Raw genomic sequence first — 25,153 nt, 5'->3', positions numbered from 1 at the left:
TATGACTATGTCTAAGAAAGAGCTACAAAGCCGTTTGCTTATTCAGACCCCATTGTCCATTCAAGTGGGCATTAAATATGCTGATATTTAATTACCTGGGCTAAGCATTAGAGAGACATACAACAGAATGAAAGAGCTATCCAGCTATCCCCTGGTTAATGGAAGGAGATTGTATGTCTCGAGAGACTTTTTTTTTTTTTTTGGTCTCATGCCTCCTCTAATTGTCTCCTCTACTGGAAGGAAAAGATCATAAGTTAGACTATTCTAAATGTATAGAAAGCAGACACTTTGGAAATATTTCCTTTGTTCTATTCTCAATCAGTATCATTCAGGTTAAAACAACCCTACCTTTTATTTTAAATCATCAGTGGAGTTGTCATGTTATTTCTAATCACAGTCTACATTCCTGTTTACATCCAGGGCATATAAAACACAAAATACCTGGAAGTGATCATGACCAGCAAAGACCACAATGTCAAGAAAATACAAATTATACACAACGTCACAGTATCTCCAAGTGCACAAAGTTAAAAATATTTATGTTTACGCTCTTCCAGAAGGACTGGATTTTTTTTTATCTATTACCAGTGGTTTCAAACAAAACCAAAACCCACAGATCCACAGATCAGCTATCAAATTAACACAATTTAGGTAACATGTTATACTGAACTTTTTACAGATGCTATAAAAGTCTTTTTGCTATTTTTTTTTCCATTCTGGACAAAAGAAAACAAACATACAAACAAACAAACAAACAAAACCTATACCCTCTTCTGTTATGTGATTCATAGTCACCTCATGTCTCCTGAAATACACACATATATCATAGGGATATATATCAAGAAGACAAGATCCAACTAATAAGCACTACATGCAGCAGGAACTAAAAGAGTTGTTTTATCTACAATGTGTTTTATCTACACAGGAGTTTCATTTACTATTTCATATTATTAAATGCAGATAAAAAATAGTATGGTTCTACTAGGTAATACTAGAGCACATAGGATATACCCAAAGAAGCTAACTGTGCCTGGAATTTACTGACCTAAAGTATCTTCTTGTTTTTCTCTGTCAATTTCCCTGCACTTTTCCTCAGTCATTGCTCCACGTACCACCATCTCCCAAGAACATAAGCCTAATATCTTTTCATAAACAATCAGTATGCAAAGTTGAGTTTTGGCTAATGAACTGTGATTGGTCTTGTAAGTTATGGGTTATTTTTCTTCTGTACCATAGTAAGATGAACCTACACTGTTAGAAAGAAAGTCTGAAGAAGAATAGCAGTTTTATTTTTACTGGGGATGGCAGAAAATAATCATAGAATCATAGAATATCCTGAGTTGGAAGGGACCCATAAGGATCATCAAGTCCAACTCTAAATATGAGCTTTGAGGGGATGAAGGACCTCCAACACTGCAGTCCTTGAAATGCTACATTTTGTCACCTTGAAGCTACATGTTCATTTCACCGTTACTGGTAATGGTGGCAATGTACTTCAAAGACTATCAAAACAAGTGGCAATGCATCCCAAAAAGTTTAGCTGGTTGGATTGTCCAAGTGGCTGAACTTTCTGGTGTCTCCTTTATCTCTCTTTAGGGAAGAGATATCAGGTGGGTCATTAAAAAATGTCATACATACCTTTGTTTTCACCCTTGAAACATTTTAATGGTTGCATTTATATTTTTAACTTTGGTGTGAGGAAACAGCATTATATATAAATATACATTAATGTATGTCTATATTCAGTAAGACCAATTCCATGGGAGTGAGAATTTCAACATCTTTTTTTTTTTTTTTTTTATGAGAGACATGCAGTACTATCAGTGGAGGTGAGACTAGAAGACCATAGATTTGATGCATAGGCTCCTTGTAGTTCTATATGAAAATAAATTCCATGATGAGCAATTATTAATATATAATTAAATATAATTACAATTATAAATTTTAAAATTATAATTAAATGTCAGACTATATCCATCTTGCTCTGTTTACCATTTTCCATTCATTCCAAACTTTATTTTTTGGGGCTCAGAAAACAAGGAGCAGAACTGTTCTCTACACAAAAGACAGAAATTTCATAAAGCTCTTTTGATCTAGTACTTGCAATGCAAGGCAGAACGTGAAATCCAAAACATCTTTTTTCCTTAATTTTTATTTACAAAGATGGGCACATGTTCTACACAGAAAAGAGAAATGAGAGAAGTAAAAAACATGGATGAAATTCAGACTTACAAATCAACCAGAAAACACCATCTTGAAGTAACTGCCAACTAACAGCAAGCAGTGCTATTTCACTAGTGAAATGATCATGTCAAAAATTGTGAAGATTTTCTGCACTGGATTCTGATCTGAGATATGCATGAGAAAATCACTAATACAGGTGGGACAAGGAGGAGACCCCAATATGAAAGTAGTATCCTGGATAGGTTTCAGTATGGTCCATGGTGAGGGACCAGTATGGTCGGGGTTGACAAGGACCTCTCAAGACACTGCACAGGACCGTAGATAGGCACACCTTAGTGAAGTGGTTGCTTGCCCATGGCAAACAGATGTTTGTAAAATTCCCCCACAAATCAATGAGAGATTATTTTCACAGCTTGAAATACAGAAAATTCTTGTGCAATTCTGCAAGAACACTTGTAGCCTGTTCTCCTAAAAAGGAACATTTAAAGACAGAAGACTAAAGGGTGAGCTTTATTCAGGGAAACAGTCTCTCAGAAACAATAAAAACAGTAGAGAAACAGTAAAAGATCAGGACACCTCTTGCTCTGTGAGCTGTTAGAAGGGTAGCAGAAGAAGGAAAAGGGGAGAAAAACTTTTTATAAAATATTACCATGGGGCCATAATGCAAGGCACAGCCACTTCTGTAACAGTGATAGCACTAGTGGTAAGGTAAGAACAACAGATGTCATCTGTCTTGATTTGTGTAAAGGTGTTGATTTGGTTTAACAGAACAACCTTGCCTCTAAATTGGAGAGACATGGAGTAGATGGATGGATAGTTGATTGGATGAGGAATTGGCTGGAGGGACATTCAAAGAGAAGTGGTCAACAGTTCAATGTGCAGATGAAGAAGGGTGACAAGGTGACAAGTGGTCTGCGCTCAAGGGTTTGCACTGGGACCATTACTAAAAAATGTTTTCATTGGTGACCTCAACAGTGCACCCTCAACAGGTTGCTGATGATACCAAGCTGTGTGGTACTGTAAAAATGCGGGAGGGAAGGGATGCCATTCAGAGGGATCCAGGCAGGCCAGACAGGGAGACCTGTGCAAACAATGGGGTTCAACATGATGTTAAACAAGACCACGTGAAAGATCCTAAATTTGTACCAGGGCAATTCCAAGAGCAAATACAGGCTGGGCAGAGAATGGATTAAGAGCAGCCTGAGGAGAAGGCCCTGGGTGTGGTGGTTGATGAGAAGCTTGACATGAGCCAGCAATGTGTACTTGCAGCCCAAGAAGCCACCCGTACCCTGGGCTGCACCAACAGCAGCGTGGGAGGGAGGGGATTTTCCCCCTCTGCTCTGCCCTACGAGACTCCACCTGGAGCCTGTGCTCAGCTCTTGGGGTCCCTGCAAAGGAAGGATATGGATGTGTTGGAACAAGTCCAAAGCACAGCCACAATTATCAAGGGGCTGAAGCACCTCAACTACAATTGAAGGCTGAGGGAGCTGGGGTTGTTCAGCATGGAGAGAGTAGTCTCCAAGGAGATCTTACATAGGGCTCCTGACCCCTAAACGGATCTGAGAAAAACGACAACAACAGCAAAACACTGAGACATCTACCCTGTTGGGTAAGGGAATCCAGTTGATGGAACCTCTCTGGATTTCAGCAAAGCTTCAATACTGTTTTTCACTGTCTCCTTTTAGACAAGCTGAGTAGTACACAGCTAGAGCAATGCTTAATATGTTTGGTGAGCAAGGGGCTGAAGGGTTGGGCTCCAAGGGTTATCGTAAATAGGATTGCATCCGGCTGGTAACTAAGGGATTTCCACAGGCCTCCTCTTCAGGGCCAGTTCTCTTCAGTGTTGTCCTAACTGCAGGACAACACTGTCCTCCATGTTGTACTTGAGGACATACTGAGTCAGTTTATGGATGACACTAAATTGGAGGAGCAGCTGACTCCATCGAGGCTAGAGAGGCCTTGCAGAGAGATCTTGACAAAGTAGAGAGCTGGTCAATCCCCAACAATTTGAGCTTCAGGAAGAGCAAGTGCCAGATTCTACACCTGGCAAGGGCCAGCCCTGTCTGTACGGACAGCCTGGGGAACGAGAGGCTGAATAGCAGCCCCGCAGAAAGGAATCTGGGGGTTTTGGTCAGTGGCAAGTTGAACGTGAGTCAAGTGTGGGCACTGGCAGCCAGGAGACGCAACCACATTCTGGGGTGCCTCCAGCATGGCATTGCTAGCCAGTCTGGGAAGGGATCGCTGAGCTCTGCTCTGTGGTCTTTCAGCATCACCTCGAGTCCTGTGTGCACTATTGGGCACCACAATATCAGAAGGACATAAAACTAATGGAGAGTGTCCAAAGGAGGGCTTCAAAGTGTTGAAGGGCCTGGGGCAGGACAGATGAGGAGCAGCTGAGGTTCCTGAATTTGTTCAGCCTGAAGGAGACGGACAAGAGACCTTCTGGCAGCGTGCAGCTTCCTCATGAGGGGAACAGAGGGGCTGGCGCTGAGCTCTGCTCTCTGGGGACTGCTCTCAGACATGTGCTTTGGTTTTGCGAGGGTCATCCACAGCAATGGGCTTTGACAAAACCCAGCGATGGGCTGTGAGGTCACCCAGCAACGGGTTGTGACCTCACGGCCCTCGCTGCTTATATTGGGGCGCCGGCAGAGCCCGTGCCAGCCTGGCTCGTGCCTGGACTCCCGCTGAGCGTGTGTGCGAGGCTTGGAGTGTTGAGCGAGGCTTTGGTGGAGCTGTGCTGTGGGGCCATCGACAGTTGCTGTCAGTGCCCGTCCCCGCAGCCAGTGCCCGTGTTTCCCCGGCCCTGCCTGGCTCAGGCAGCCGGGGCCCTGTGAGGCGCGCTCGCAGCAGCGCAGGTGAGCTGTGCGGGGACACGTGCCCCGGGGCGGCCCGTGTGGGGCACGGGACAGCCCAGCTGTGGGGCTGGGGCTGGGGCTGGGGCTGGGGCCGGGCGGGGGGTTTCCTGCTGAGGGGCTGGGGCACTGCTGCTGCCTGCCCCGGCACAGCCACTGACCCTGGCCTCTCTCCTTGCAGCGAGCAGCACCTGTCGCAGCGGCGCCAGCGAGGGGAAGCAGGTCCCCATCCACAGCTCTCCCCAGCCCGCTGCAGCGAGACAGCACGATGGCCACAGAGGCTGATGTCACCTGCCCTGTGTGCCAGGGGACCACAAAGGAGCCCAGCGTCGTCATCCCCTGCCGGCACCACTTCTGCTTGGGATGCATCATGCGCTGGGCCGCGAGAAATGCCACCTGCCCCCTCTGCAGGCAGAAGATCACCTCCGTACGCTACTCCATCTGGGCAGAAGATGACTTTATGGAGGTGCAGATCATCCGCCCTGCAGAGCCACAAAATTACAACCAACAGGATGAGCAGGAGGCTGCAGTGCCGGTGCCCCAGCCTGTTGTGAGCGGCCTCCTGCCTGAGCAATGGGCGGCCCTCTTCAGGGACCACCCAACTATCATCAGCCCATTGAGGCCCTGGGTGCGCCAGCAAGCAAGGGAGTTGTTCGGGGCTGCCTGGTGGCAGCAGGACATGCTGGAAGCCAACGTTGTTGCTTGGCTGTGTTTGTTTGGGCTGCATGAGCAGGCCTTGGTCGGGGTGCTGCAGCCATTCCTGCAGGGCCATACAATGAGCTTCGTGCAGCAGCTCATTGCCAGAACTGTGGAGATGTGCATCAACAACTTCATTGAGAGGCTTCGGCTCCTGGAACCCCCTCCCGCTAGCCAGCAGCGAAACAGCCCTGAGGTGGACATCGAGGGCTCCCAGGACAGCAGCGAGGCAGAAGACAGTCCTGCGGCCACCCCCAGCCCTGCTGCCTCCCCCCGGGCCACTCCTGTGATCAGCGAGCTCTCCTCCAGCAGCCCAGAGTCCTCTGACACCGAGGAGCTCCCCAGCACCTCCAGCGCTGCCCTGCGTGGGGATCCTGGCCACCCAGCCACCGCACCCGACCTCACAGAGCAGGAGGAGCCCTGCTCAGAGCCAGGACTGCCGGCACAAGAAGACGCTGCGGTGCCGGGCTGCAGTCATGGGCTCTCTCCTCCTGGCCAGGACAGGGACCGCTCGTCTGCGAGGCCCCGGCGCGCCCCGAAGAGGAGGGCCAACAGCAGCCCGGACTCTCCCCAGCCCTGCAAGAGGCCGCCCCCGCGGCGCCGTTAGCAGGGCACACTTGGCTTTCAATAAACAACATAAAAGTGGGGACTCTGCCACAGCCAGCGTCTTGATCTTCTTCACAGAATCATAGAATCACACAACCATACAGTCCTAGGATCATACAATCACACAATCATGCAATCGTACGATCACACAATCGTACGATCACACAATCATAGAATTGTAGAATGGCTCAGGTTGGAAGGGACCTTAAAGATCATTTAGTTCCAGCCCCCCTGCCATGGCCAGGGATGCCATGCACTCAATCTGGTTGCCCGTGGCCTCACCCAACCTCGCCTTTCAGGGGCAGGGATGGGGCATCCTCAGCTGCTCTGGGAAACCCAGTCCAGTGCCTCATCACCCTCTGAGGGAAAAATTTCCTCATATCCTCTACTCTAAATCTCCCTTCTCTTAGTTTAAAACCATCCCCTCTTTGCCAGCCATTAACAACATTGTAGCCCTCCTCCGGACCCGTACTTACAGACCCACATCCTTCTTGTGCTGGGAGCACCAGGCCTGGACACAGCACTCCAGAGGAGGCCTCCAGGAGCAGAGTAGAGGGGTGCAATCACCTCACTCTGATCACACTGGAACAGGCTCCCCAGGGAAGTAGTCACTCCAACAAGCCTGTTGGAATTTAAGAAGTGTTTGGACTTTGCACTTAGTCACATGGTCTAAAATTTTGGGTAGACCTGTGTGGTGCCAGGAGTTGGACTCGATGATCCTTATGGGTCCCTTCCAGCTCGGGATGTTCTGTCATTCTGTGATTCTTCCAACTGCTTGGAGATGGCATCTATGGCATCCATCCATCAGCTGTGCGGTGGGGCCATCGGCAGCTGCTCTCGGTGCCCGTCCCTGCAGCCGGTGCCCGTCCCTGCATCCAGTGCCCGTGTTTCTCTGCCCCTGCCTGGCTCAGGCAGCCGGGGCCCTGGGAGGCGCGCTCGCAGCAGTGTAGATGAGCTGTGCGGGGACACGTGCCCCGGGGCGGCCCGTGGGGGGCACGGGACATGTCACCTGGATGTGGGCCTGGGCACCCTGCTCTGGGTGGCCCTGCTGGAGCAGGGGTGGGACCAGATGAGCTCCTGAGGGCCCTGCCAGCCTCAACCATGCTGTGATTCTGTGGTCGCAAATGCCCCAGCTAGGCCAACAGTTAAGACAGAAACTTGCATTATTAATCCATCGATCAGGAGATGAAAATCCATGTAGCAGAAAAAGGCTATTTTAAAAGTAAAATATAAACAGAACATATAGTAATTAACATTCGTTCTCATTGTTCCCTTCACACAGAGACTTTGGTACATTCTCTGCACATAGGTCCTAGGATTGTAGATCTTCCCATGTTTATTGGCGTGAGAAGTATCTCAATCATTTTCTCAGACAGGGTCTTCTGGGAAGCTAATTTATTCACAATTGCAATGGTGGGTGTCCTGTGAACAGGGGTGTGCACAGTGAAAGCCTACCATTACCTTATATCCCCTATTACCTGATGTTTAATTCCTCCCGTTTCCTCACCGGCTGAGTACTACAGGCCCACAACCTACACTTGTGACTATGCCCTGTATATACAGCTTGATTTGACTAAACTTTATTTTTCTTGTTGTTGTTGTTGGTTTTGTTTGTTTGTTTGTTTTGGAAATGGAAAGGCCCAAGATTTTGTAGCTTCGTGTTCTTGCCGATTCTGCCAGTGTTTGTCCTGTTTTCCTTAGCCATTATTCTTATTCTGGGACAGTCTCATTCTCTGCAGATACCCAAAACCCAGCCAGCTGCCATCCAGCACAACGTTATGTCTCCCCATCCTGAGGTCACCCAGTAACTGGCTGTGAGGTCACCCAGCAACGGGTTGTGACCTCACGGCCCTCGCTGCTTATATTGGGGCGCCGGCAGAGCCCGTGCCAGCCTGGCTCGTGCCTGGACTCCCGCTGAGCGTGTGTGCGAGGCTTGGAGTGTTGAGCGAGGCTTTGGTGGAGCTGTGCTGTGGGGCCATCGACAGTTGCTGTCAGTGCCCGTCCCCGCAGCCAGTGCCCGTGTTTCCCCGGCCCTGCCTGGCTCAGGCAGCCGGGGCCCTGTGAGGCGCGCTCGCAGCAGCGCAGGTGAGCTGTGCGGGGACACGTGCCCCGGGGCGGCCCGTGTGGGGCACGGGACAGCCCAGCTGTGGGGCTGGGGCTGGGGCTGGGGCTGGGGCCGGGCGGGGGGTTTCCTGCTGAGGGGCTGGGGCACTGCTGCTGCCTGCCCCGGCACAGCCACTGACCCTGGCCTCTCTCCTTGCAGCGAGCAGCACCTGTCGCAGCGGCGCCAGCGAGGGGAAGCAGGTCCCCATCCACAGCTCTCCCCAGCCCGCTGCAGCGAGACAGCACGATGGCCACAGAGGCTGATGTCACCTGCCCTGTGTGCCAGGGGACCACAAAGGAGCCCAGCGTCGTCATCCCCTGCCGGCACCACTTCTGCTTGGGATGCATCATGCGCTGGGCCGCGAGAAATGCCACCTGCCCCCTCTGCAGGCAGAAGATCACCTCCGTACGCTACTCCATCTGGGCAGAAGATGACTTTATGGAGGTGCAGATCATCCGCCCTGCAGAGCCACAAAATTACAACCAACAGGATGAGCAGGAGGCTGCAGTGCCGGTGCCCCAGCCTGTTGTGAGCGGCCTCCTGCCTGAGCAATGGGCGGCCCTCTTCAGGGACCACCCAACTATCATCAGCCCATTGAGGCCCTGGGTGCGCCAGCAAGCAAGGGAGTTGTTCGGGGCTGCCTGGTGGCAGCAGGACATGCTGGAAGCCAACGTTGTTGCTTGGCTGTGTTTGTTTGGGCTGCATGAGCAGGCCTTGGTCGGGGTGCTGCAGCCATTCCTGCAGGGCCATACAATGAGCTTCGTGCAGCAGCTCATTGCCAGAACTGTGGAGATGTGCATCAACAACTTCATTGAGAGGCTTCGGCTCCTGGAACCCCCTCCCGCTAGCCAGCAGCGAAACAGCCCTGAGGTGGACATCGAGGGCTCCCAGGACAGCAGCGAGGCAGAAGACAGTCCTGCGGCCACCCCCAGCCCTGCTGCCTCCCCCCGGGCCACTCCTGTGATCAGCGAGCTCTCCTCCAGCAGCCCAGAGTCCTCTGACACCGAGGAGCTCCCCAGCACCTCCAGCGCTGCCCTGCATGGGGATCCTGGCCACCCAGCCACCGCACCCGACCTCACAGAGCAGGAGGAGCCCTGCTCAGAGCCAGGACTGCCGGCACAAGAAGACGCTGCAGTGCCGGGCTGCAGTCATGGGCTCTCTCCTCCTGGCCAGGACAGGGACCGCTCGTCTGCGAGGCCCCGGCGCGCCCCGAAGAGGAGGGCCAACAGCAGCCCGGACTCTCCCCAGCCCTGCAAGAGGCCGCCCCCGCGGCGCCGTTAGCAGGGCACACTTGGCTTTCAATAAACAACATAAAAGTGGGGACTCTGCCACAGCCAGCGTCTTGATCTTCTTCACAGAATCATAGAATCACACAACCATACAGTCCTAGGATCATACAATCACACAATCATGCAATCGTACGATCACACAATCGTACGATCACACAATCATAGAATTGTAGAATGGCTCAGGTTGGAAGGGACCTTAAAGATCATTTAGTTCCAGCCCCCCTGCCATGGCCAGGGATGCCATGCACTCAATCTGGTTGCCCGTGGCCTCACCCAACCTCGCCTTTCAAGGGCAGGGATGGGGCATTCACAGCCTCTCTGGGCAGTTCTCTTCAATGTTTTCCTTACTGAATTGCATGTAGGACTTGAGGGCATATTGAGTCAGTTTACACATGATGCTACATTGGGAGGAGCAGTTGACTTCACTGAGGGTAAGGAGATTTCTTTGAGGCAGATGTCATCTGTCTTGATTTGTGTAAAGGTGTTGATTTGGTTCAACAGAACATCCTTGCCTCTAAATTGGAGAGACATGGAGTGGATGGATGGATAGTTGAGTGGATGAGGAATTGGCTGGAGGGACAGATTCAAAGAGAAGTGGGCAACATTTCCATGTCCAAATGGAGAAGGGTGACAAGTGGTATCCCTCAAGGGTCTGCACTGGAACCAGTACTCATAAAAGTTTTCACTGGTGACCTCACAATGGAATCGAGTACACTCTCAGCAGGTTGCTGATGACACCAAGCTGTGTGGTTCTGTCAACACACTGGAGGGAAGGGATGCCATCCCAGACAGGCAGAAGAAGGAGGCCTGTGCAAACAATGGGGTTCAACATGAGGCTCAACAAGGCCATGTTGTTGACCTTCAACAAGGTTCTGCATCTGCACTGGGAAAATCCCAAGCTTATATATCTCTACAAGATACATAAGGAAAAAAATAATTATTTCTTAATGGTAATCTAACTAGAAATAAATGGAACTAGGAAGAGACTATCTCTTTGCCTAATGTGTCTGCTTGAGAACAATAAAAAACTAAATGTTTTCCAGGTTTTGCTTAGAGGTATTGTATACTACATGGACATTGATTAAAGCCTGAATACCACTTCCTTACTGAAAAGGTTCATCATAAATATAAATTTGTATTTTTTTTTTATGCTTAAAAAAGAAAAAAATAAGTCCCTTTATATTTTAATGTGATTTTATTAAGAAACATGCAACCAAACCAAACCAGACAACCGAAACAACTAACCAAACTAAGAAAACCCACAAAAAACCAACAGCAAAAATCACCGATGATGGAAAAGTCACATCTCAAGTCCTAAACGTCTGCTTCAAACGAAGAACTTGGTGGTAATTATAGTGACACCCTGAAGATCATGAATATATGAACAATAATTTAAAATATATTTGGCTGTAGTTTGCTCATTTTTAATTGAGAGTGGAACTTAACCACGTTAATTGAAATACTTTAGGTGAAAGCTAAAATAATCTTTTTTTTTTTTCTTTTTTTTTTTTTTTTCTTTTTTTTTCTGAGCTTGACTCTAGGAGAGCATTGGCTTGCATCTTGCTTCAGGACCTGAGATGCTCAACACTCAAGTGGCAAAAGCGCTGATATTTAAGAGTCCACATAGTCCTGCTGTTATCAGCAGTTGACATCAAGTCTCTCCCATGGCTACATGAAATATATGGTTCAATGTGGCTGTACTAAGATCAAATCACACTGAAGGGCAATTTGGCAGAAATTGTAAAATGACAGCAGAACTTGTGTTTGTTTTACTGGTAAGTAGAATTATAAATAGTTCATATACGAACTAGTGACCAACTAATCAGAAAACTACTGCCAACGATTAAAGAAAAATCAGTTATTTTTCTTTTTACACAAACTCATATTCATACTGTAATATATACATCTCACAGTTCAAGTTTAAATGTGTCCATAAAAGTCAATGGCTTTCTCATAAATTAAAGCAGGAAAAAGAATCTCAGTATAAACAGAGATACATATAGACAAATATATTTTCCCCTAAATATTGAATATCTATGTCTTTCCATTTATCCTATAGAATATATGTATATAAAAAACACTTTACATATCTGCTGCTTTATGTGCAAGGTATAAATACATATTGTACATAAATGATTTACTATAGAAACATCAATATTTCTAGATTACACCATATATTAGGTGAACTGTCATTAGCAAAAGAAGGATACGTAGCTTTTCAACAAAAGAAGAGAATGAGGCTGCCAGAGTCTTGCAGTGGTTTGGGCGTTTTTGGTATGCATGCATTTTTGTGTGTGCATGTGTGTGTGTGTCTTTTTTTAAACATCCATCCCTGCCAATCTTTGCACTGCCAGTAGGGAAAATGATATCCATGGCAACGAACAGCACCATTCCTACCCACATCAATGACGCCTCCAATCTAAACTGTCAAATATTCTATGCACATCATGTAAAATAGGTCTCTTTTCCTTATACCTCTGTGCATCTAGTTTCCTTGGCTACATGTTTATGCAAATGAGAATTGTCCTTTTTTTCTCAGGTTGATTGAACACTGAATTTGTTTTGCACCCTGGCAATGCAAAGACGTGCTGTCTTGCCACCTGGTATACCGTGTAATTGCAAAAGCCATACTATAATGATAACTCTCCTTAAATTAGTCTGATAACACCATCGTCCTGGTTTGTGAGGAAGACTTGGAGTGTGCTTTAAAAGAACATTAATATGGGGCTGAGATACGTGAATAATGTTTAATTGGCTCTCTAGAGTGTACTGATTTTCAAGTCTGCAAACCTAGCATTTGATTTATTCTTTACTGTTAGTGAGAAGTAGGAAACATCCTTCATAAATCCTGAATGACAAATTAGTCACCATTTCTGTACTAAGACCTAGAATTCCAAGGGCTGTCCTTTGTTTTGTTTGGTAGGAAGAAAAAAAAAAGAAATCCCATCAAACACCTTGGGATCTACACACCTTTTAATGGATATACAGTCAAATCCTTTCTCCTTCCTTGGCCTCCTGTAGTGGCGATTCCTACAACAACCAGCAAGTAGTGCAGAATAACCTTCAGTAACTTATAATAACCCCACAGATCCCATAGAAATGCCAAGCAGACAAGCAATAGTGCCTCAAACACAACCTGCACATATTGGTGTTGAGCTATTTCATCACCGCCAGGTCTGCAGTGGTCAGATCTGGGAGTTAAAGATACTTTGAGTTTCAGCCACCAGAAACCACAGCAGACTTCAGGGAGATGGGAAGTCTCATTTTTGTTCTTTTTCATGTCAAGAAAGGTGTGTATGACAGGACCTTGGCAATGGTACCTGGTAAATAAAAAGTGCTGGACAAAAGATGATCATGCATTAAAAAGGGGTGTTCTTGTGAAGCAAAGGCTTCTGGAGACATTTATGTCTGTTTCACAAGGATAATTTGGTGACTTTCTCGTAGGCTGTGTGCTGTGGGAAGGGTGAAGCAGTTGCAGATGACTCATCAGTACAGTTATCAAAAGAGAAATTGTTCTTCCTGAGAAAAACAAACCCAAAATGTATCCAAGAGTGAACAGTCAAAAGAATGGGAACTCCTTTTGGCACAAATGGTCTCATTCTAACAATTCAGGCTGGAAACTGTGTCTTCAGCCCTAGTATACCAATCACTTACCCCACAACAGCTAGTGTCCTTACAGAAACAGTGTGTTCAATACAGCTATTCAGAAACTGCCAAGACCAGACGAAGAAAACAAACAATGCAAGTGAAGTTACCATTCACAAAGTTTCTACTAACTAACAATGAGAAAATCATTAAAAACAACAACTGTGCTTGCAAAGTAGAATACAAAGTTCCTTGTCAATATCAATCCTTTGTCACCTAATATCAGATTATCATGCCTTAACTGTTAATATGCAATAGACACGGTGCTGAGAATATGCCATGTTAGGCCCATGAGTTCGCTATAAATTGCACTGGTGGGACTGTGCACTGGTGCTGTCTCATCCTCTGCTGAATGAAAAAGCTCATCAAAACACCATTCCATTGACAGCATTTTGTCTTGTATTTCCAGAATGCCTGGTAACATCTTCTGAAAGCAGTGTGTGGACATGTGAAAGATTTCTGCAGGTCGTGTTAATGTGTTAAACACCATGGTTTCCTCTGATAAGTCAGCTCCACTGGAGCTATCAGCTTCCTTCCATCCAAGCAGATGCTGAACAGAGCGGTGGAAACACATGATCTGCTTGTGGCTGCTTTAGAAAAGCTCCTCAGCCACTTGATAAGGAAAGGTGGGAGCCTGATGGGGAAAGAAATAACATGTGAACTGTAAAAGACTTTCTGTCAATACACAAAGCCTTTGGGGATCATTCCTTCCAACACTACTCCAGAGCTTTGCACAGAAAATCAGGACAAATATGTTTACGTAATATTTTGAAGGCATGTAGTCATAAGGCCACATAGATCAGGCTCTCTGTCTACATAGATGGCAAGCTCCATTCATATCTGCTTTTATTTGTTTGTTGTTATGGTTTATTATTATTATTATTATTATTATTATTATTATTACTATTACTATTACTATTACTATTACTATTATTACTATTATTATTATTTAATTGTTATATATTAAATTATTATTATTATTATTAAATAATTATTATATATTAAATAATAATAATAATAATAATAATGATAATAATAATAATAATAATAATAATAATAATAATAATAATAATAATAATTTTTCCTCTCAGTTACTGATTTTTTAACAGTTTGGACAAGCAAGTCCAAAACACAGTTTTGAAAGATAATTCAGACACTCTGTGATGAAAATGTTCTAGAGTAAGAGCAACTTTAATGCATGGATCCATTGCTATGCAGGTGAACTGTATTAGACACAAACAGGGGGCTGAACAGATATTGTGCAGTTCCACAGGAGGAAATTTGGCAACTAATATTTCCATGACTTTTTCATAACTTTTCCATAACTTTTCAATCTGTGTGTTGGGGTGCACTAAACACAGCACAGCCAGCTGGCCTAAAGGGATGGTGTTCCCATTGTATTGAGTGCTGGTGCGGCCTCACCACTGTGTGCAGGCTTCACCTGGAGCACTGTGTGCATCTGTGGGCTCCCAACCTACAACGGGTGTTCAGGCCCCTGGAAGCATGCAGAGGGCCGGACAGCCGTGCTGTGAGGAGAGGCTGAGGACACTGGGGCTGCCCAGCCTGGAGAAGAGGAGGCCCAGAGGCGGCCTCGGGGCTCCCGGCAGCTCCCTGAGGAGGGAAGCGCAGAGGCAGGTGCCGGCCCCTGCTCCCTGGGAGCTGCTGGCGGGGCACACGGGAAGGGCACAGAGCTGCGCCGGGGAGGGCCTGGCTGGGCATCGGGAAGCCTTTCTTTACCCTGAGGGTGGCCAGACACTGCAACGGGCTTCCTAGCGAGGTGCTGGGTACCCCGAGCCTGTCAGTGTCCAAGAGGCATTTGGACAGTGCCCTCAGTACCGTGCTTTGACTTCTGGTCAGCCCTGAAGTGGGCAGGCAGTTGGATTGAGTATTATTTCAAGGTCCCTTTCAAGTGGATTATTCTAAATCCTAAAATTTATTTATTTGTTTTGTCAGGAAAAGGACTTATCAGTAATTACTTATGAAAATGTTTTAGTCTAGTCTGATACTTTTAAACAGATTTTAAAATACAAAGTACAGGGCAACATCTTTGTTCCAAGAACAGTGAAGAGCAAAGACATGTAAGTATAAGTACAATACATGATAACATGAAATGGGTAGGAGCTGCTGAAATGGGTAGCTTTACAAAGAAGATGTCTTTTTATAGAGGAGGGGTGTCAATCTGCCATTTTTTCCTGGTACATGAAGAAAATTGATTTAGTTTAATAGAGGTTATCAGCATTAACAAGCATTTTTGTCTTTTCACCATTAATAGTGTTACACCATCCTTTTACAAAATTATTCATTGTAGCATGCAAGGCAATGAGCAGTACAGATTCAAAGTGCAAACCAGAGGGATATAAACGAGAATAAAACTGCAGCCACTCTTTCTGTTACCCACCTGGAAAAACTTACAACTACTCTCTAGCTACACTCCAACTGTTCTCATCATCAAAGAAAGGCTTTTGTGCCTGAGTTCTTAGATCCCTATAATGACCACAATATCTATATATCTCAACTGACCTTTAGTATCTAACGTCTAGAATCCACCTCAGAATCAACCTCAAAATCCACCTTTAGTATGACACCTACTTATTATGTCATACTAAATATCTGAATGGACAATTGAAAATGGAGGCCAAATTAACAAGATCATTTAATCGTCTAGAAAAGTGAGCACAACAGCTGCAGTGTGGGAGAGGATACCTGACCAGTATTCTTTGCTGATTTTTATTTTATTTTATTTTATTTTATTTTATTTTATTTTATTTTATTTTATTTTATTTTATTTTATTTTATTTTATTTTATTTTATTTTATTTTATTTTATTTTATTTATTTTATTTTATTTTATTTTATTTTATTTTATTTTATTTTATTTTATTTTATTTTATTTTATTTTATTTTAATAACTGAAAGAATAACAGGAAAGGAAGCTGCATGATATTTTTATTGCTGCGACTCTGGGAAGTTAGGAGGATACATTAATAAGATATGATAAATTCTATATAATAGAATCCCTCATTTCAATCTTCTGTTGCCAGCAGAAATCTTCCTGTGAAAACCAATGATATCATACTGCTGTGAAAGTTATGAGATCAAGTGTGTTCACATATTTAGTAAGACAATTGTAATCATGTAAACTGCAAAATCAGGAAGATATTTTGCACATACGTGTTCACTATCACACCCAGACCCTAATGTTTAAAAAAAACAAAAAAAAATGTTCAGGCCTAGTTTTTCCATGGTTTTTCCGTGTTCAGCATCAACACTATCAGGTTAACCATAAGCATTAAAAAAAACAAAAAAAAAACACAAAAAAACCCACCACCACCACCACCAACAAAACATTCAAATTATTCTTGCTAGAATTGAAAAATTCATGCATGAGAAAGCAATTACTTTGCTTACTACCCGATCTGGGAGTCTGCATATACCAAACTGTGCAAAACTTAGTCGTTGCAATGACAAACAATGTTCATATTCATAGAACAGTTTCTTTTCAAATGCTGTTGCAATAATGAAGCTCTACCTATAGTTTTTCTGACATCAAAGGATTTTCTAGCTTACAGGTAAATATTCCAGACTAGGCTTTAAATAACAGGGAAAGTGTCACCACAATGCAGGGGATCACACATATATTTCCCTTCATATGAAATAAAAGTAATTATATTTCTTATTAGGAACACATAATTTGTACCCAGGGAAGATAAAACCTACCTGAATGCCATCCTGCACGATATGCTCTAGGTGATCCTGCATGGGAGGGAGGTTGGACCAGATGCTCTTCAGAGGTCCCTTTTAACTTCGGCAATTCCATGATTCTGTGATTCTGTGACATTTAAATAAGTGTTAATCTATGGTCTAGTGGTGTCAAATTTCTTGTTTTGAAGGATCCTATACAGGCATTCATATCTTAGCCTGTAACCATGCCATCTCAGACATCATCATTATCATTGTACCATCATCACAGCTTTCAACCGATTTTTGTCCTACTTAGTATCTCAGCACATTCTTAATAACGGTCTGTGTAGTGAAAACATGTTCGGATTCACATAGATCATAGGATCATTAAGGTTAGAAAAGACCTCCAAGCTCCTCTAGTCCAACCATCCCCTACCACCAAAGTCACTCACTAAACCATGTCCCTAAGCACCACGTCCAACCTTACCTTGAACACCCCCAGGGACGGTGACTCCACCACCGCCTCGGGCAATCCATCCTAATGTCTGACTGCTCTTTCTGAGAAGAGATGTCTCCTCATTTCCAACCTAAACTCCCCCTGACACAACAGGAATAGTCGAAGCAATTTTACATATCATCATAAGGTCTTTATGATCTCAATGAACTGTCTGGGGTGAGTATGATGTATTTGAGCAAGATGTCAAATGCATTTGCCTTCGCAATCTGAACTGACTGGCTGCGCTTGCTGAAGGAGTACCAAAAGCCTTATGTCTTCCCCAATCTTGAACAAATACACTCCTCTCTAGAATGATAGATTGAATGCTGAGAATACAAAAAGCCAAACAGCTTGACTAATTATTGTCAATTTTTACATTGTCTGTTCCAAATCTGAAATTGCAAGGTCGCTTACAACTGCAATAAAATCGTTCTTCTTTACACAAAGCACAGTTGTCCTGTCATCAGTCCTAGATGATACCATTCATTTTCCTTCAAGTTGGTGGAAGTTTATCAACAAACAAAATAATTCTGTTCAGGTTTGCTTTAATTTATCACTTTGGCTTTGAAAATTTTTATTTTTTTTTCCTTTTAGATTGTTACGTGATCTGAGTATCAGCTCTGAGACTGTACTGCTCAGTCAGAATTAGGGACACCAAATCAAGAGGTAAAAGCCTGGCATAATCAATATTTAAACAAACAAAAAACAAGATTAGTCTATGGTATATTGTTAGTTCATTTAATTTGGCAAGTGTCTTCCAATAACTAGAGGCATTTGTCAGTTTCTATAGAGTTGTTACTAATGTCTTTATTGTTTGCTTAATTGAAGTTAGACTCTATCATTAAGAGCGCCATCCTGTGTCATTCAGACCTTTCAAATGAATTTGTCTTTGCCTTGAATAATGATATTCCCACTCTGCCAGGAAGATTGAATAGCAATCAAATGAACCTTTTAAAAAAGTACAATGCTTTGAAGAATCAACCCCCCCGTTCACACCATCAACTTTCTTATTATTACTACTTCTGAGAAACTGCCATTTTCTAGACCAAATCACAAAGTTCCTAGTATGAACAGTGGATAAGAATGGTATTTGTGGGAACCTGATGAGATAAAACTGGGGGATGGAGGATGCTGCGAAATCTACAAGTCACAGAAAACATTTTATGTTTTCCAACCATCTACACTTCTTGCTGCTTTTGGCATCTTAATGAAACACGGTGTAACTTTTTACCAACCTGCCTTGCTTATTGATGAATGACCATTAACTTCACCCTTCAGTATTGTCAAAACCTTTGCTGTCAATATCATTTAAGCTCATATTCAGTAGGAATATTGATCAGTTAGCTGCATGCTTTTATGCTAGGATATGCATGTCTAGGTACCGCATCCAAAGACTTGCAACACAAAAAACAGTTATTCAGAGCTCCATTGCTCATTTATAGAAATCAAACAAATAGTTGAGAGTAGTTCTTAATGACCAATGTCAGCATTTTATCTCATCACTGCAGACATGCTAGCTCTTTTCACTGTCATCCATCTGAAGCATCACTGATAGATTATTGCATTTTGTGTTCCTAAATACTTTCATTAACACTAATAAAATAAAATAATAATTAATAAATAAATCGATTAATAAACAACAATGAAACACTTAGGCATGGTCAACAAACCAAACCTCTATTTTATTCTTATGTCTAGTAAACAGTAAATTCAGTTCACACATACACTCATCAAGTCTATTCTGCTGTTTTTCTTTTCTCACATCTGCAAAACTCATTCTAAAACCAGGAGTTTAAATAACTTAAAAGCTTATGATTTTATTGTTTAAACCTGCATGCTTTTTTAAAGTATTCTTCCACCTGTTGTTTAATAATAGTTTAGTCTGTAAGATTTCCAATTCTTCATGACTTTCAAATCAGTTATGCTTCTTTTTCCGGTTTTTATAACCTAGGACATATTTATAAATGCAGTTCTTCTACTCAACCATTTTACAAATCATAACTGATTTTCCTATTCTATCTCATTTATTAATGGACCTGTTTATCTAGTGATTACATCAATATGTTTGAAACCCCTATGTAATTCCCACAGAGTGTAGCTTATTCTGACAAATAACTTTATAAGCAGTCTATGGCTTTATGTATGCACTAGATAATTCTGTGTCAAACATTAAATGCAAATTCTGCTCAGGCTTATTGATGAAAATTGCTGCTGCCTGGCCACAAGCTGCTGAGTTTTCAACACAAAATCCACATTTTTATTTGCCATCTATGCAAGAGCAACATGGAATCTCAAATCACATGGTTTTCTACATCCTCATGTGGTATGCTCCATGTAAATTTGCCTCTTTGGAGATTGAATATGGAGACTGAAAACCCATTGAGGTATATGAAGGTGTAAATCTAGCTTATAACTTCTTAATTTTTGGCAAAGGGGAAGGAAGAGAGGTGAGTCCATTTTGACTTTCAGGTTCCATATTGTCTTCAGAAAGTTAGAAAAAGAATGTTTCATTTGTATGGAAAACAAGGAAACAAATACATGCCATAGAATTTTTGCTACACTGTGCTAACATCTGCTTTCTAAACACTGTATTTTGCTATTGTTTTTCTGTTTTATTGACCTCATATTCCGGTTTTGTACTTTATTTGTACTTTATTGTACTGGTTATGATTCCCTACCATTGTACTTGCCATTTCATCACATTTAAATAAACTGACCCAAACACACAAAGCCTTTACAGCTTTCAGAAATAAACTTATTTAGTGTACCTACACATTGCAAAGATTTCCATGGTATACATAAATGCCCAGATTTTGCACTAATCTGGGAATCTTTGGGGAACCAGTTCTGGCCTCTCTTATACCATTATAATTACAATGAAGCTGAATTTATCCCAGCATAAGAGAAAGAATGAAATTTGTCCTAAACTTCTAAAAGCTTAGCAATATGGACCATTTATGAAATACAGATTTCTGGTTGTGTACATGCTGTCCTTCTGAACCATGACCAAGATTTATGCACTCCATTTACCTCATAAAGAACAACAAGATGCACTCCTAAAAATGTATAGTGTCTCACATTTCTTTAAAGTTTACAATAAAACCTCAAAAGAACTTAATAATAACAACTTAAAACAACTAATATTCTACCTGATATCGCAAAATAGTCAGAAATAATTTTTAAATTTCTTTTAAAATCTGAGCCGCAAACCCAACAGTTTTGACAATTAAAAATCTAATTAACAAGCCCTCCTTCCAGACTGATGATGAATCTTTGGAGCAGCTATATTTTGTTCTAGTACTCAAAATTTATTTTTATTTTTACTTTCCCAGCATTTTGTTCTAGTACTCAGGATTTATTATTTTTTCCCATAATTTTTAAAAATAGATATAAATCCTAGGGGAAGGAGAACAAGTCTATTACCCTGTTGTTTAAACCCTATTGAATCTGAAATTTGTGACTTTTATGAAATGCACCAAATAAAAATTCAAACACGAAGAAAAAGAAAGATAATTAGTGACAAAGTATACTTTTTCCTGCTGACTTAACAGCTCCCCACTTCAACATGAGCTAGCTAGCTTCTGTTGCCTTTTATTGGAGATGACCTTGAAAAATAATTTAAGACTAACAATGTAGAAGAGTTCATTAAGATGAAACTTAGGGGTTCAGAGGAAGAGAGGAGTTGGTGGATACAAGTCCTGCTTCACTCTTGTTTGAGGGATACTTGAGCTGGGAAGATAGGAGAGAATTCAGTTGCTGTGAATGCTACACTGTCAAATGAATTATGTCAGACATCCATTTCATTCTGCAGGATTTTGCTGGAAAATGATGAAATGAGAGCAAAATTAAACAATAGAGATGTGTCACCACATTTTTGCATTTGAAAGCAAAACAAAACAAAGCAGGTGTTGCATCTCAAATTATGCAAATTTTTATGTCCCTGCAAATTCCGCTCAAGAACTGGTTTTCTTGGAAATACCATGATGTATACTCAACAGGAACTCTTATTTTTAAGGGGAAAAGAAAAATGATTCAGAATAATTTAACATGCTCAAATATAAAAAGAATCCCACCCCAACCCTAAAAAAAAAAAGGGGGGGGGGGTGAGGGGGAAGATCGAAATAGATTTATTTGCTCGAAATAAAAAGATTTATTTGCTCGAAAAAGATTTATTAACTTCAGAACAAGCAAATTACTAATTTCTATTTTATACAATGAATATTTCCTTTATGGGGTACCGTCAATTGTATGATGTTTAATTTTTAAACAGGACAAATATTTTGGAGTAAATCTGCTATTCTACGTGTTGAAAGAAAAAAAAGGATTATTTAATGGGGAAAGGAAGCTCAATCCTGCTGTTTTTAGACAATTTACATATTTCAGGCTAGGATTTAACTGTGAGTAGATGTAATTGTAATGAAATTTTGACAGAGGGCAAGTAAGAATAAGAAATAAAATACACAACTAAAAATATGCAACTATTTAGGTTTAGCTTCCAGGAATGGGAGCAGACAACCTGTGTCACTTTCACGAGAGCTGTGTCATCTTCCAAAATTTCCTTGGTAGTTTATCACATGAGATGAAAAAAGACCCACAATCCAGAAAGGTTTACATAAGAAATATATAGAATTTATAGTTTTCCCTACAAATGTTCTAAGCAGCAAAATAAGAGGTAAAAGATCCTATATATTTTTTGAAGGAAGAATCTTTTGGTGACCATTGCGAAGCTTACTTGACATGTATTGGGACTGATATGTTGTGTCTTTGCTATGGACAGTTAGTGTATACATGAAGGATATTATTATCAGAAAACAAATAAATTAACACATTTTTCTAATCTCTTTTTCTGTACATTAGTGTGACTGTTTGCATTCCAGAAATGACACTGACAAAGAAGGACTCGTATGTACAGACTAGTAATGATAATAGCAGCAAAGCTGTTACATTTCAGAGAATAGTCTAGGCAATTTTTACAAATGCAAGAAAACTGAACAAAATGTTCTAGGAAAGCAGCTGTACTAAACCAATAATTGCACTCTTGACAAACATTCAGGAAGAGTTTGGACCTGAGAAACTTTCAGAAAGTGAAAACTTGAGAAAGTCTGGAGGAGGTTCCTGAGAATTTTTGTTCAAATTGTTTATGAATTTTCCTCAGCTGTCATGGATGTCTGTATGTGTTTGGTTTTTAGAAACACTCAAACAATCACAGTTTACTTGCATGAGTATCTGAAAAAAAAAGAAGTGAATTTCACACTCATGCACAAATATTTGAAGAAAATGAATAGCAGATCTGTAGCTGTGCATACATGCAAGAAAAGCCCACACACTAAACTTATCAGACAACTAATATAATTCCCTGAGATGAATCTGCCCATTCACGAAGAACCCGAATAGTAAACCATGAGTATAAAATGAGATCCATTTCCGAGCTCTGCAAGGGGAGATGGCAATAACCTTGGCAAAATACTAGTGGGGATGTCACACCTAAACAAATTAAAAAAAAAAAAAAAAAAAAAAAAAGAGCTAATTTTCTTGAATAAAATTGAATTGTTACTTATTCACTCAGCATTAATATTTGGCTAATAATTGATACTGAATAATTCAGTTCTGCAACCGTAAGGAGGTCTATGAAAATCCCTGTTCATGTTATTAAATATATCCTAACACTAGTTTCATAACTGTTTCTCTATCTTGAAAGGTCTAAATTACTTTCATTTTCTAGAACATTTATCATAAGACTGCATCAGGAAGGTTCTTCTCCTTCATATGGGAAGTTCCATTGAAAATTTGTCTTTGTTAGGTCTGTCTCAGCGGATTCAGGAAAGAAAGATACTTGATCTTTTAAACCTCCACTACAGCTTTTCCTCTGCTCTCCAACAATCATTTTCATTTCACGCATAACACTGTCCAAATTAGTTTTGTTTGTTTGTTCATTTGGATTCTTTTTTTTTTTCCAATTGATGTGTCTTCCATACATTTTTCTATTCTTATATAACTGATGCTCTATTTTGCATTATTTACATTACCCTAAAGAAGCAAGGTCTGTACAGGGATAAAAAATACAAGATGCATAGCAAAATGTTTTTGCATAGAATCAAAAAGAAAACAATTTCAAGATTTTCCTTATGTATTTACTTTTTGTACTAAAGTGCAAAAAAGCAACACAGTATAGCTGTAGCTACGTCAGACTGGAGGAAGATGTTCTGACATCACCTCTGATCTCCCTTCTCAAATACACTGTTGCAGGACGTGTTCAATAAAATACTCATGGCAATAATGAGATACCAAAAAAGTGAATGGAAATCAGCCTTTGCATCCCATAGACACTGCTCTTGTTTCATCCAGGTTCTTATCTCTAAGAAACATTGTAAGGGACAATACTTGTATCTTTCTGAGCTTCTTCAAATTCTTCTAGTCTTTACTGTCCTTTCAGGACATCCATTTACTGACTTGAAATATGTGCAAATCCAGTTCATACTGGGTATATTTGATGTATTGCACTTTTTAGTTATAATCTGGTAAATCACAGAATCGTAGTGGTCTGGGTTGGAAGGGACCTCAATGATCATCTAGTTCCAATCCACCTGCCATGCCACCCACTAGATCTGGTTTGCCAGGGCTCCATCCAGCCTAGCCTTGAACATCTCCATGAATGGGGCACCCACAGCTTCTCTGGGCAACCTGTTCCAGTGCCTCACCACCCACCTGGAAAAACCACCATGCACGCTAAATGAAAGATAGCCAGCCCATTTTTCCACCCATTTTCCACCCAAAATTGTTTCCACCCATTGGAAACAATTTTGATTTTCGAAGTCAGCCTCTTTTGGGCTGTCTCTTCAAAAATTAAACAGAAAAAATAATCAAAGCACAACAACAAAAAAGAATAAATGTAGAAAGAGAGAAAGAGAGAGAGAGAGAAAGAGAGAGAGAAAGAGAGAGAGAGAGAGAAAGAAAGAAAAAGAAAAAGAAAGAAAGAGAGAAAGAAAGAGAGATAGAAAGAGAGAAAGAGAGAAAGAAAGAGAGAAAGAGAAAAAGAGAGAGAGAAAGAGAGAGAGAGAAAGAGAGAAAGAGAGAGAGAAAGAGAGAAAGAGAGAAAGAGAGAAAGAGAGAAAGAGAGAAAGAAAGAGAGAGAGAGAGACAGAAAGAAAGAAAGAAAGAAAGAAAGAAAGAAAGAAAGAAAGAAAGAAAGAAAGAAAGAAAGAAAGAAAGAAAGAAAGAAAGAAAGAAAGAAAGAAAGAAAGAAAGAAAGAAAGAAAGAAAGAAAGAAAGAAAGAAAGAAAGAAAGAAAGAAAGAAAGAAAGAAAGAAAGAAAGAAAGAAAGAAAGAAAAAGAAAGAAAGAAAGAATATCTACAGGATGACATTAGAACTGGTCTGTTTAAATCATGTACTTGAATTGTTTATATACAGCTGGGGCTGTTCAGCCTGGCTCTGGGGTGACCTCATCACACTTACAGGAGCCCTGTAAAAAGGATGGAAAAGGACTCTATTCGGGTAGATAATGATAGGACAAGGGGAAATGGTGTTAAGCTAAAAGAAGGAGGATTTAGATTAGAGGTTAGGAGGAAATTTTTCACTCAGAGAGTGAAAAGCACTGGACCAG

The 25,153-nt window shown here is 42.1% G+C and overlaps 1 long non-coding RNA gene across 2 annotated transcripts in view; it reads right to left on the bottom strand.

Moving 5' to 3' along the window:
• LOC113840226 (uncharacterized) overlaps positions 1-25,153 on the bottom strand; it is a 43,831-nt gene that overhangs the window by 6,798 nt on the left and 11,880 nt on the right. For both annotated transcript variants that reach the window (XR_011805902.1, XR_011805901.1), the window contains one exon: positions 17,093-17,204. This is a non-coding gene — a long non-coding RNA (uncharacterized lncRNA). The remainder of the gene's footprint in view (positions 1-17,092; positions 17,205-25,153) is intronic.

The sequence above is a fragment of the Anas platyrhynchos genome, chromosome Z (assembly GCF_047663525.1).
Source record: "Anas platyrhynchos isolate ZD024472 breed Pekin duck chromosome Z, IASCAAS_PekinDuck_T2T, whole genome shotgun sequence".
Lineage (NCBI taxonomy): Eukaryota > Metazoa > Chordata > Aves > Anseriformes > Anatidae > Anas > Anas platyrhynchos.
This window is presented reverse-complemented; position numbering and strand designations above follow the sequence as displayed.